General features: G+C 45.1%; 2 protein-coding genes across 5 annotated transcripts in view; one reads left to right on the top strand and one right to left on the bottom strand.

The window, feature by feature from the left end:
* The window catches only part of SP7 (Sp7 transcription factor), a 64,934-nt gene extending 54,674 nt beyond the window's left edge, over positions 1-10,260 (bottom strand). For 2 of the 4 annotated variants that reach the window (XR_008315175.1, XM_053290702.1), the window contains exons 1-2: positions 10,184-10,260; positions 91-253 (exon numbers count right to left, since the gene is read on the bottom strand). The gene's annotated coding sequence lies outside the window, so the exon portion shown is untranslated. Of the gene's footprint in view, positions 1-90; positions 254-743; positions 775-10,183 lie in introns of those variants that run through there. The other 2 variants (XM_053290701.1, XM_053290703.1) reach the window with 2 other exon arrangements.
* The window catches only part of SP1 (Sp1 transcription factor), a 193,398-nt gene that overhangs the window by 32,585 nt on the left and 146,800 nt on the right, over positions 1-14,013 (top strand). Inside the window, exon 2 of the mRNA XM_053290698.1 lies at positions 13,093-13,174. The gene's annotated coding sequence lies outside the window, so the exon portion shown is untranslated. The remainder of the gene's footprint in view (positions 1-13,092; positions 13,175-14,013) is intronic.

The raw sequence follows: 14,013 nt of genomic DNA, 5'->3' as shown, positions 1-14,013 counted from the left end.
GGTTGTGTTATTTAAAAGCCTGTAATGCTAAGAAAGGACGGAGGAAAGAGAGGGAGGGTGGTTGGGAAATAAAGTAAAATTGCTTCTTACTTTTTCTCAGTTCCTTGGGCTTTGGACTTTACTTTCCACCTGGTCTGACAAAAGCTCCAGATTGCTTCAAGTCAGGACTCTCTAGGGCCCCTGATCACGCACAGCAGGGAGATTACCTCAAGCAGTGGCGATGCCATCTCTCTGTCCCAGCCTGAGGGGTTTGCTGCAAATTTTTGAGGAGGAAGGAGAGAGACAAGCAAAGAGAACGGGTTGGTCTGTAGTTGGAAGGGACTGGGGGGGGGGGAGAGAGAGAGAGCTCCTCTGCTTTACAGGATCCACCCTCTAATTACAGCCTGGGAGCCTTTGAGGACCCGCTAGTATCCAGTAAAGGAGGAGGGACTGTGGTGGTGTTGGTGGTGGGGGAAGCAGTCAACATCTTCAGACTGTGCCCCCCCCCTTTCCTCAGAGTTTAAAGGAAGAAAAGAAAGAGAGGAGAAGGGGAGGAGGGATGGAGAGAGATTAAAGAGGGGGAAAGGGAAAACAAAGCTTGGGAAGGGATAGAAAGAAGCGGGGGGGGGGGCTTAGACATTTAAGGAGAAACGAACTAACTGGAAGGAACTGAGGCAAGACAAGAAACCCAGAACTCCCCCCAATCCTGAGCCCAGGTGGGATGGATGGATGGATGGACAGCCAGGAAACAGCAGTGATCCTACCTGGTGTGGAGGAAGTGGATAGAGAGAAATTCTTCTCCCTCTCACATAATACTAGAGCCAGGGGTCATCCCATGAAACTGATTGCCAGGAAATCTAGGACCAACGGAAGTACAATGCATAATAAACTTGTGGAATTCTCTGCCACAAGATGTGGTGACAGCCAACAACCTGGATGGCTTTAAGAGGGGTTTGGATAACTTCATGGAGGAGAGGTCTATCATCAGCTACTAGTTGGATGGCTGTGGGCCACCTCCAGCCTCAAAGGCAGGATGCCTCTGAGTCCCAATTGCAGGGGAGTAACAGCAGGAGAGAGGTCATGCCCTCATCTCTTGCCTGTAGGCTTCCAGCGGCATCTGGTGGGCCACTGTGCGAAACAGGATGCTGGACTAGATGGGCCTTGGGCCTGATCCAGCAGGGCTGTTCATATGTTCTTACCGTACAGTGAGGCCTCCATTGGCAGCTGTTGGGTGACACACCAATCTGATCCACAAGGGCACAATCTATGGGGCAATTGTTCTACATGGAAATGAATAGGAATTGCCCACAGGGAAATTTCCTTGTGCCTTGAACTTCTTGTTTATTTATTTAATATTTGATTCTTTAATACATGTATATTCCACCCTTCAGCACAGGGGTGTTTTCAGGGAGGCTCACAAAACTTAAAAGGGCATTAATTAATGGGATGAGGGATGCCATTTGGCTTTCTGCCCCAGGACCCAACAGGGGCTATAGCTCAGTGACAGAGCACCTGCTTTGTATGTAGAAGATCCCAGGTTCAAAACCTTGACAGCTATGGGAAAAACAGAATCCTGGAAAGCTACAGCAGACAATATTGTGGTAGATGAACCAGTGATCTGACTCAATAGAAGGCAGCCTTTTATGGCCCTGCTGGAAACGGCTTTGTTTCCTGGAGAAGATAGTTGTCAGGGGTTCTTCTATGTGGTTGACAGAACACTCTCTGTTGTAGATGCTGCCTCTTTCAGGATGTATCCAGATACTGGGGAAAGAGTGTACTTCCAAAACAGAATAGCAATCCAAGTGTACTGTGGTGAGGTGCACGGTCTGTTAAGCTAACAACCCCTTGAGGCATATGATAAATAAATATAAAAGCAAGTTGAGGGGAACACTGTATGTTACTTCTGTTAATTTTAAGGGATGGATTATGGATTAACTAATTCTACTATTGATCATTGGCTACTCCTGCTAATACAAAATCTTTATAAGGACTCCTATTTAAGAGTACACTGTAACTTTCAGGGACATATGACAGATTCTATAAGTGCTGAGAAAGGAGTGCAACAGAGCTGCAGCTCTTTACCCAGGAGTCTTTTCTGAGCCTAGATCCCCTCATTCCTGTAATTTAGGAGGCCAGGAGCCTGAACCGCTTGCCAAATAGGCGCCTTGACATTGTGATGCAGCCCCTCCTCAGTTAGGATGCTTTTCTAACTGTGCTACTGACCCAGATGTTCTAGATGGCGAAATGGCTATCAGTTTAGGGCTATTTTAATTCAAAATGAACTTTGCAAATGACATGCTTGCAATAAAGAGGAGAACTTACAAAATAGAAAATATGTTATCTAATGGTGGCTCAAGACTTCTGTGTGCTTGAGGCAAGGCACTTAAATGCCACCCCCTTGCATACATCCTCCTCCCCCTCTCCCCCCACCCTTTAAAAAGCAGGAAGCAGGAGGGCAGCATCTTGCTTCCTCACTGGTGCCCCAATCATCTGCTGCCTGAGTCAACGGCCTCACCTTGCCTCATGGAAGGGCCGCCCCTTATGTTGTCTGAAGAAGTGCTCTGCTGGATCAGACCAAATGTACTTGTCCAACAATGACCAACCAGATGCCTCCAAGAAGTCCACAGGCAAGGTGTGAAAGCAACAGGCCCCATCAGCTGGGATTTGGTGCCTTAGTACTTCTGAACCTGAAGATTCAATTCAGCTATCATGGTTAATAGCCATTGATAGATCCATTCTCTCTTTTTTAATTTGTTGAATCTTCATTTAAAGCCGCCTAAACTTATTGTATCTTCATTTAAAGCTAGTAGCCATCACCACATCTCGAGGCAGTGGATTCCATGGACATTTCAGATAAGCAAAATTGCTGTGATATGGCTTTAGCCCTGTATCCTGTTTAGCAGCCCTGCCAGCCCATCACAAAGTGGTGGTTCTCTTTATTTAGCAGCGGGAGAGCAACTGGCCCTATCCATCCCCAGCACAGTGGCTGTTGCTGGTATCTATCTTATGTTCCTTTTTTAGATTGTGAGCACTTTAGGGACAGGGAGCCCCTTAATTAATTAATTAATTCATTCATTTATACCTATGTAAACCATTTTGGGGACTTTTGTTGAAAAGCAGTATATAAATATTCTTCTTCGTCGTCAACAATCACTAAAGATCTGGACAAAGTGGGTGGGATTAAATGAGACAAGGGCAAAGATTTATTATATATATATTTGTTGCATTTAATTTTTTATACCACCCAAATCAATGATTTCTAGGAGGTTCACAAATAGAAATGTCACACGAAGGAAATAATCAATTGCTCAAGAGTAGAATGAGGAATAACTGCTAGGCAGCAGCAGTACTTGCAGAAAAAGCAAGAGTTTATAATATGTAGCAAAGATCTAGGGAATCTTGGATACAATCTGGTATGCATTAGCCAGGCCCATGTTGCCTTCAATAGCACATGAAAGTACAGTATAACTAGGTGCAAGACTGCAGCTATAATGGATGAAACTGATTTCCTAATGTTATTGTGTCTATTGATATCCTGCCTTTCTGCTCCCATTAATCTATCTAATCAATATCTATATCTTCAAATACAGTATATAATGTATATATTTATATAGCGTTTCACATGAATTGTTTCCGTCATCCTTACAACAGCCCTGTAAAGTAGGTCAGTATGATTAATTCCATGTCACAGATAAGAAACAAGGCCTGATGCCACCCAGTGAATTACAGCTGAGCTGACCTCATATTTGAACTCAGACTTCCCCACTCATATTCACATGTTATGTCCACAGGGAGACACAGTTTCAGATCTGTATACAGGTACAGTTATTCACATTTTATGTTGAAAGCAGATATAGCAATACACTTCCTATTTGTATCCTGCATTTCAGGATATTTTTACGGTGAACACAGGTACAATCATTTACACAAAAACATGTACGTGTGTACAGACATCTCAACACAGGTACATCTGAATAGGGCAAATGTCTTAAAAGAGATTAATTGAAGGATAACATTTCAAAATTCTGTATTTTTTTCTTGGTTTCCCCTCCTTTGATCCCTAGGTCTTTTTATCTGTTTTGTTCTGTGTCCTTAAGAGATGTTGACCTTTAGGGAGCTACATAGCAACATTAATGATACCATGGAACAAAAGCTACTGCTGTTTTTAGTTGTGTTGGCAAGGACATTGCTTAGGAGATGTGGGAAGTAATGCTATCACTTTATTTCCAACTTATAAGACTTTAGGGTTGCCAAGTTTTTTTTTACTAGTCCTGCTCCTTTGTTAGCAGCGTGACTAGCACAAATTTAGCAAGTGAGGCTTTGTCTCCCTCCTAGGAAAAGCTTTTCTGTTTCCTAGGTAGGGGAGGGCCATAGCTCAATTGCAGGGTGCATGCAGAAGGCCCTAGGTTCACTTCCCAGTATCTCCAGTTAAAGGATCTTAAGCAGATTTTCCAAATCTCTGTGTGTCTGGCTGTTAAAAGTGTAGGAGGAGGGTCCATTAAAAAGCTGGCAATGCAAGACACCTGGAATATTGGTATTTCTCCTGATCATTACAGTTCCAGAGAGATGCTAGCAAAGATTCAGAAGGGAGCTTTCAAGATAGGGTCTAAAATAGAAAACAATATGTGGAAAGGATAAAGGAAAGTATGCAAGAGAAAAGGCAGTAGGTTAAGATCAGAGTAAAGTAGATTGTAGGTTAAACATTACTTTTCCCTGTGGAATTATCAGTTGTGTAGTGGGTACTGTGCTAGGATTGGACCAAGGAGACCTGGGTTTTATATTGCCACTCAACTCACCCCTCTTAGTTTATTAAGTGAGCTTGGGCCTGTCACCATCCTAAATCTAACCTACCTCACAGGGCTGATGTGAAACTAAATAGAAAAACCCAGTGTACAGTGTACAGAGTATCTCAAAGGAAAAGTGGGAAAGAAATGTTAAAATAATAATTTATGTGAGGCATTTCAAGTTTGGGATGTGCCATATGTACATTTTATCCTATGGGGCAAATAGCAACTCTGGGGGGTGGGAATTTGGCTCAGGAAATAGGCGCAGGGAAAGGGTTTACCCCTTCCGCCTCCAGTGCTACAATCCCAGTCCAAAGCAGGGCCCCCAGTGGCTCTACTTAACCATGAGAGAGAGAGAGAGAGAGAGAGAGAGAGAGAGAGAGATCCAGCCTCAGATCTCCTGCTGTCTCATCTAGTAATAAGATTAGACTAATAAAAGCCAGCATGGTGTAGTGGTTAGAGTGCTGGACTAGGACTGGGGAGACCCGAGTTCAAATCCCCATTCAGCCATGATACTTGCTGGGTGACTTTGGGCCAGTCACTTCTCTCTCAGCCTAACCTACTTCACAGGGTTGTTGTGAGGAGAAACCTAAGTATGTAGTACACCACTCTGGGCTCCATGGAGGAAGAGTGGGACATAAAATGTAAAAATAAAATAAATAAATAGTTGTACCCTAGCTAACTTGAACTGAAATCCCTTTGAATGTGCCTGTCAGAGTTGCCATGTGTGAGTGACAGCACCAGTGAGTAACAGGGCTGTAGTAAGTTTGGAGTGAGTGGGCAGTGGGACAAAAAGTGAAGGTGGGTTCCCTGCCCTTCTTCTTCAGTGAGGCTTGAGGGGGGAGAGCAGCAAAGAACAAGCTGTCACCCAGACAGTGGGTCCCCTCCCTTGAGGGCCCAGGGTCTGCTTCCCCCCACCACACCCCTTCTTCGATTGCAGCTATGCCCCTGGTGGGTTAATGTTTCTCCTTCCCCCTCCCCTCTCATTTTTCTTTTTATGCTCGCCCTCATCCCCCTATGCTTGACACAGGAGACCTTGCTGTGGAGCCAATGAGCCTTCCCTTTGCTTGTATTTTCTCCTTACTTAGGAAAGGAAAAAGCCACTAATTAAAGATACGGCAGCTCTTGTGGTCATTTGGAGTCTGCGCTTTACTAACATTTGGAAGTGTTTAGTTTTTTTGTGCATCTGAAGTTGGAGGGGGATGGTGGAGTAGGGGAGGAAAGCAGGGATTGGTGGGAGAAAAAAAGAAATCAAAGATCACAGTGGCATGCGCTCCTGACCTCAAATTGATTTTCCAGCATGACATTAAAGACCTTTTTAAAAAGAGAGAGAGAATAATAATAATAAAAAGACAGAAAGGCAGATATAGGGACTTCCCAGCCCAAGGAACACATTGACAGAGTGGGCCAATTCAGAAGGGGAAATATTAATTCCAATAGTATCCCCCTTCCCCCAAAAAAACACTGCCTTTGCCATTAGGGATCAGACCTAAAGGCCCTTGCCCACTCAACACTTTCTAGGAGAGCTTTGTGGTGTGTGGAGGCAGAAAGAGCTGGATTATTTCACATTGTACTGACTGAAAAAGCAAAGGTTTGGCACTTTTCTGCCATGGAAGGCAGCATATAATTTGGCTATAGTATTTATTTTAATCCTGCTTTCCCTCCAAGGAGCTTAGGGTGTGTACAAGGTTTCCTACCACCTCAATGTTTACCTCACAAAAACCTGTGAGGTAGGTTTAGGCTAATAGAGAGTGACTGGCCCAGTGAGGTTCATGGCTGAGCAGCTTGTTTGTTTGTTTGTATTTATTTATTACATTTCTATACTGCCCAAAACTTGCATCTCTTTGAACCCAGGTCTTCAGGGCGAGCTCTGGATTTCAAGAGACTATCAGAAAACTGCTCTCCTCCTGCCTGGAGGGACCCTGAGATTGTCACTCCACTACCACATGAAGGCCATGGGCACAGAGGTGGTCTCCGGATCAGCAGTGGGCCCTCAGTAGCTGTCTAACAATACCAACCCCTGACACTTGTAGGTCTATATGGTGTCAGTTCAACACTCTAGCCCAGCGCTTTTCAACCAATGGTATAAATACCATGGGTGGTACTTCAGAGTATGGTAGGGAGCTCTTGGCCACAGGAACCACATGGCACTGCTGCACCTGGCCTAACCTTACTGGAGTCTGGAAGTGGCAGCGGCTGTGGTAGCAGTGCACTATGGCAAGGGGCGGTGGTACAGCAACCCGGTCCTTCAAAATATGTGTGAGCTGGACAAGGAGAGAAGAAGGATGGAGGGCAGAAAAGAGCAGGAGAAGCCTCTTCACTGCAGGGACAACTGTGCAGGAGCTGCCCACTCTTGCACACAGCAACTCTATCTTGAAGCGGTGGGACTTGCAAATAACAAAAAAAGTTGAAAAGTCTTGCTCTTGCCACTATGCCACACTAGGCAAAGAAGAAAACTCTGCTGAAGGGACTCTTGTGTCTTTCCTGGAAAGGAAGGGTATTCACTCATTAGAACTGGAGAACTGGGGGATAGTTCCTTGATTCTGTGCCACTTCTTTTAAGAAGAGAGTAGGAATTAGACGTGGAGGCTGTTCTCACATGCAGCGAACTCCAACCGCCCAAACCCGGGCTCCAGAGAGCCCCGAGAGAGCTCTCCCACTCTCATTTCAGGCAGCGCTTGCTGCCTGACAGCATGTCTTTCCCTTTTTATCCCTTGCTGGAAGGAGAGAAAAGGAAATTAAAGCAACCACTGCCTGAAAAGAATAGGAGGGAGCTTTCTCGGGGCTCTCCAGAGCCCGGGCATGGGCATGGGGAGTTTGCTTGCCCTGCTATTTTCCCTAGATACGCCTCTGCTCATATTATACTGTTGGTTGGGGTCTTGGAGTGTGTGTGTGTGTGTGGTGTGTGTGTGTGTGTGTTTGTGTGTGTGTGTGAGAGAGAGAGAGAGAGAGAGGGAGAGGTGATGCAGGGCAGGGGTGCCTTTTCCAGAAACATATGGAATGAGAATATGTTAAGTTGCATGTTGAAAATTTTCTGCTAATGTGTATTTGCATAAATATACTTGTTTTCAGAGGCACTCTTACCCTTGGACTTCAGAACCGAGTGTGTGTGGACTTGGGGGCCCCAAATCCTCTTTAGTCTGTCCCGAGTGGTGTAATCATCTGGTGGAGCATGATGATAGTTAATTTGCAGGGCCTCCAAAGGCCTTTTGGTCCAGTCTCCAAAATTACCTAGGTGCACCTCTGATTGTTTTACATCCTTTCTTGTAAGTTCAGTTGCTGTTTGGGCCCTCAAGGACCCGCGTGTGAAAAATACTGTGTTTGGGTGTGTGTGGGTGTGTGGATTATGCATATCTTGCATGAGTGGGGGGTGGGGGCAAAAGGCTCCACAATTACCCAGATGCATCTCTGCACAAGGTGGTCGATGCAGTCAGCTGGGAAGAAAAGACTTGCCTTTGGAGGCCACAGTAGAGCTGCTGAGCAATAACACCAAAAGAAGCCTTCCCACTCCTCTCTCCAGAGGCGTAACTAGGGAAAACGGCGCCCAGGACAAGCACTGAAATTGCGCCCCCCCCGCCACGCGCCCCCCGCCACCCCTGGAAATATGGAAATGTGTCACAGCCATAGTCAAATGTGGGTTGTGGGCTGCATCCGTGCAAGTATACTGGGACAGGAAAAAGGAAACATGAGGCTACAAGGCTCTTTAGAAATATATATTTTAAAGAAATGTCTTGCACACCAACAGCCTAAGTTTGTAGTCCTCATGGCCAGAAAATAAATGCTTTAAAACATAGTAATAGGTTTTGTGTCCCAAAATGGAAAAGACAAGACAGGTATTCAGAGGCGTAACTAGGGAAAATGGCGCCTAGGGCAAGCACTGAAATTGTGCCACTGTCCAAGCAGGAATGATGGGACTTGTAGTCAGCAATATCTGGAAATCCCCGTTAAAAGGAACACTGTACCATCTAGACATGGTTGTTGATCAAAACCTGAAAACATGAGCCATCTCTGTAAAAGACCTAGAACAACAGTCAGGAGTTATGCAAGGATTCCAAGTCTCATTTTCTCTGTCTCCTCTCATTCTTTAAAAAACATGACTTTGTCCTAGAGGATCACCTGCTCAAATAGCCACTAGCAAAATAGGGGAAGAAGAAGTGGGGTGTGTGTGTCTATAAACCAGTGAATGATTCCTGCCAGCCTTTGTCTTATGATGACTGTTGGCTCATGATGGGGTATATGTGCATTCACCATTCTAGTGCTTACTTTGACACCAGGAGGGAGGAGGATACATTAGTTTGCCACACTAGACAGAGGAATTTGCAACAGGAGCAGACAGCCAAGTTTTGCCAGGGCCAAAACCAGCCCCTGCCAAACTAAGAAATAATTGTAATTTGCCCCTTCCTGTCACAAGCAGTGTGCTGTTCTTTTATTATTGACTCTAACTCTCAGATATCCCAGTCATGGATGGAAAATTCAGGGTTAATTTACAAGAGACACATTTTCTACATGGAAGTTTCTTCTGTGCAGGTGCTGTGCAGAAACCCATGTGTAGTGATCAATACATATGTAACTATTCCGCCAGGGGCATAGCAAGGTTGGAATGGGTCCAGAGACAGGATTTCAAAATGGGCCCCCAGATCCTCAAAGTCCAGGGCCTCCACACACCCCAGGCCCCCAAGGATTTAAGTCTGATATTTCAAAATAAGTATGCTACCTGGAAATACATTTCACTGCATACACGCATGCACACTTCACAGTATATAGTGATATACATTGAGTACTATATATTTGTGCTACTTTTAATGCCTAGAACACACTAGCAATGCTAATTATTAAAATGGACCCCTTGCTGCAGATTAGCAAATGATACTTTCAACCATGCAGGGTGAGCCTATGTTTGTTTTTTCAGAATTCTGAACAAATTCAGTAAAGTTTGATTCCAGGAGTCTTTTCACACCAGGCTTTTAAAGCCCTTTAACACACCTCTCCTCTGGAATAGAGGTGTTGCATTCACATGTTGGCCAGATTTACCCTGAAGTCCCTGCAAGTTATTGGGGAGCAGTTCACACACAAGAAAAATAAAATAAAATAAAATAAAATCACAACACATGCTTCACAGTTCTCACTCAGACCTTCTGGGTTGCAAAACAACTTGAACATAAGTGCATTTATGAATGAATGAATGAAAATAAATAAAATATACTTGTTCCAGAAGTGTTTGTAATTTTCTGACATGAAACAAGCCACTTATAGGCCTTTTTAGATAGTTTTTGTTTTTAAAGCCAGCACATTTTCCAGTCTGTTTTAAATTAAATATCCAGAGACTTCTCAGTCTCGCCCCACCCACCCCCCATATCAAAGCCCTATGGCAAGCAGATCCCTATATATGGGGGTAACCACAAAAAGGAATTCACAGCCTACCTAGCAATAGCTGTTCTGGATGGTCTGGTCTGGGCAGAGGGTCTGCTGCCTGCTTCCTCCTTCCTTCCTTGCTTGGGGCCTACTCGAGTTCAGGCTTCAGGGAGGCCTACTCGGAGGCCTCTCTGGAAGCCCCGCCCACCCACCGATCAGCTGAGAGGCGGGGAGAGAAGAAGAGCTCTCTGCAGTTTGCAGGCGTTGTCGATCCTAGGCCTCTTTGCCGATCAGCCGGAGCTGGAGGCAAGTGGCTGAGGGGCCTTGGGGCTGGGCAAGTGGGCAATGGGATGGGGGTGGCAGGGACTGGTATGGTGCCCCCACCTCAATGGCACCCGGGGCACGTGCCCCCCTGCCCCCCCAGTTACGCCTATGCCTCTCTCACCTCCTTCCCCATCAACTGATGGAAGGATAACCAGTAAACTAGTTCCTCCAAAGGCTGATCTGCTCATCAGTTTGATCCGCCTTCTCCATCCTGAGGGCAATGCTGAGAGGGTGTGCAAACACAGAGCCTTGCTGGTTTATTTAACATGCATCTTCTTTCTCCAGACTCTGGCCTTGCAGCAGGATTATTTATGCACACTCATGTACCATGAGGTTACTACCCAATGTCAACTAGATGATCCTATAATTTGTCTCTGTCTGGAGTATTTCGTGTTGCATCTATAAAGAAGGAACTGCTGTAACTCAGGAGTCAACTCATTGTGTCAGTCATATTATTACAATGTGATGTCCTCATGGTCTGTGCTACTTCCATTATTTAAATTTTAAAACAATAACAACAACATGCAGTCATTAAAAACAAAAGCAACACCCAATATAGAACTTACTAGCAGCAGCTAAGATACTAGTGGCCTCAAAATGGCATACATTGAAATCTCCTTCTATTAAAAGTAGTTATGCAAGGTTTGGAAAATCACTGCAATGGCAGAACTCACAAAATGCATGCCCATAAAAGGAGGTAGAAAATGCACCCAATGCTTTGAAAAACCATGGTTTCCTTTTTATTAGATTATGTAAAGATTGGTATAAAGTGGTTATGAATCAATACAAAATTTTCCCATTATGAAATATATTCAGGCTCTCATGTAATATAAGCTGAATATCTTTCTTTCTATTATTTTCCCCATCATGTTCAATGCTGCCTCATTGTGGCGGGTGTGTGTGTTCCTGGGAGGAATGAGTGAAGTATACTGAGAGATAGACTTCCAGTAGGATCACCCAAAGCGCTAAGGTTATCCCAGCTGCCCAGCTAAGGCAAGCAGGCACCTATATTGGGCAGCAGCAATACAGGAAGGTACTGGAAATGAGCAGTCGCTTTATTAATAACTAGTATTTTTAAGCCCGTTATGATAACAGGCGCTAGCTTTCTCTCCTGCCTTTAAATGGTTTTTTTAAAGTGTTTTTTTTTCCTTTGTCTCTCTCTCTGGTGTTTTTTTTCCCCATTATCCCCTCCTCCCTCTGTCCTCCTGCCGCCCGCTCACCCGCCCTCCCAGCTTTCCAAAATCCCCTTCCCCGCTCCTCCCCCCAATTGATTACGGGCCAAAAGGGCCCATGAGAAGGCCGTCGCCCCCGCCTATCGCCCACCCAGCTGCCCGAGCCCACCTTACCCGCTCCAGCCCGCGATAGTCGGGCGAAGAAAAAAAAATTATTTGCACAGTGGAAGTGAGGAGCTCAGGAACAGAGCTCCTCTCTGTGCTATGCTGCTGCCCAAACTGCCGCTATGGACGCAAAGGACGTTTCGTCCATAGCGGCAGTTTGGGCAGCAGCATAGCACAGAGAGGAGCTCTGTTCCTGAGCTCCTCACTTCCACTGTGCAAATAATTTTTTTTTTCTTCGCCCGACTATCGCGGGCTGGAGCGGGTAAGGTGGGCTCGGGCAGCTGGGTGGGCGATAGGCGGGGGCGACGGCCTTCTCATGGGCCCTTTTGGCCCGTAATCAATTGGGGGGAGGAGCGGGGAAGGGGATTTTGGAAAGCTGGGAGGGCGGGTGAGCGGGTGGCGGGAGGACAGGCTTCCCCTGCCGCCTCTTCCCCCCTCAATCACCGGCCGGGCGGTCTCTGGAGGCGCCGCTGCCATCCTCCACGGCCGGCCCGGGCCCTTCACGGTCGGCTCTGTCCCGCCGGCCTCCGTTGGCCTCCATTCCGTCCCCTGTCTCCCCAGCTTGGTTGCTGTCTCTTCTGGGTGAGGTGGCGGCTCTGCCGCTGCCTCGGCCAGTTTCCCCTGCCGGCGCTTCTCCGGCTTCTTCAGGGCGGCCGCTTGTGGCCGTCCAAGATGTCCGCCGGGTGCTGGCGGTCGTGTCTCCCTTGCCCTGTTCTGGGCCTGCGCTTCGCACAGGCGCAGAACAGGGCAGGGAGGCACGAACACACGCTTGGTGCCCGTCCACGGACGGACACCAAGCGTTTTATTAGAGAGGATGACAAAGACATAATTTCATAGTGCATGGGAGAAGGCAATGGTAAACCACTCCTGTATTTTTATATCCAAGAAAACCACATGGATAGACAAAATAGAATGAATGTCGATGTAGTGCTGGATGATGGGCCCCTCAGGTCATATGGCACTCAAAATGCTACAGAGAAAGAGCTGAGGATCACTCAGAGTACCGATGGTGTTCATGACATGGGTAGGCTAAAGACATTTGGATGTCTAGTGGCTGGTGTTAGGTTCTGGTATGTTCTTTAGCTATTTATAATTTTCAAGTTTTAGCTTTTAAAATAACTTAATTTGAACCTAATAATGATTGTGATTTTTGATCTGATTTTTAACTTGTCTGTTTAATTTGGTTAATTTTATTATTTTCATTGTATCTTGTATCTATTTCATTGTTGTGAGCCACCTCAAGCAGTAGTGCACTGGAGGGGTGGGGTATACATATTTTGAATAAATAGTTAATTAAATAAATATGTTGCCATGCAGGAAAATAAAATCTGAAGCTGCAAGACCCTTTGACGTGACCTATGCCCCAATGACTGATGCAGAAGAAGAGGAAGTTTTTTTGGTGGGTTGTTTTTTTTTTGCATTAAATTCTTATTGATTTTAACAATATCTTAAACATCTCATTACATTCAATTAAACAAAAATTGACTTCCAGCTCACCAATCCGTGTGAATCACTAACTATACAATTAACCCTTGCTATAATAATTCAAAACATATAAACTATATCTTACCAAACTCGATTTTAGTCTACTCAACCTGCTAATATTACTAAGTTTCAAACCCTGTTGAAAAATCAATATTAGGAAAATAGTTCTTTAGGTACAGTAAGAATGATTTCCAATCTTCTTTAAAACCTTCCAGATTTTGATCTCTTATCAGTACTGTAAGTTTTGCCATCTCTGCATATTCCAAAATTTTTATCAGTCAATCTCAGAAGAAGAGGAAGTTGATGAGTTTTATGCTCAAGTTCAGTCTGAAATTGACAGAACATGCAAGCAAGATGTGCTGCTGGTGGTTGGAGACTGGAATGCCAAAGTTGGAAATGGTAAGGAGGATAACACAGTTGAACTGTATGGCCTAGGAAACAGAAATCAAGCTGGAGAATGACAAATTAGTTTCTGCCAATCCAATTATCTCTTAATTGCTAACACATTCTTCAAATAATGAAAGCAGCATCTATACACATGGACATCAACAGATGGAGTACACAGAAATCAAATTGATTACATTATTGTTGCAAGGAGGTGGAAGAACTCAGCAAAGATGTGGCCAGAGTCTGATTGTTTTCAATAGCCAAGATAGCCAAGCCAAGGCCATCGATTGTCTCACACTTTGCTGTAAAATTCAAGACTGGTGGATTGCAGTGTGGGGAATAATATGGGGGGCGCACCTACTTCCC

The sequence above is a fragment of the Hemicordylus capensis genome, chromosome 2 (assembly GCF_027244095.1).
Source record: "Hemicordylus capensis ecotype Gifberg chromosome 2, rHemCap1.1.pri, whole genome shotgun sequence".
NCBI classification, from domain to species: Eukaryota; Metazoa; Chordata; class Lepidosauria; order Squamata; family Cordylidae; genus Hemicordylus; species Hemicordylus capensis.
This window is presented reverse-complemented; position numbering and strand designations above follow the sequence as displayed.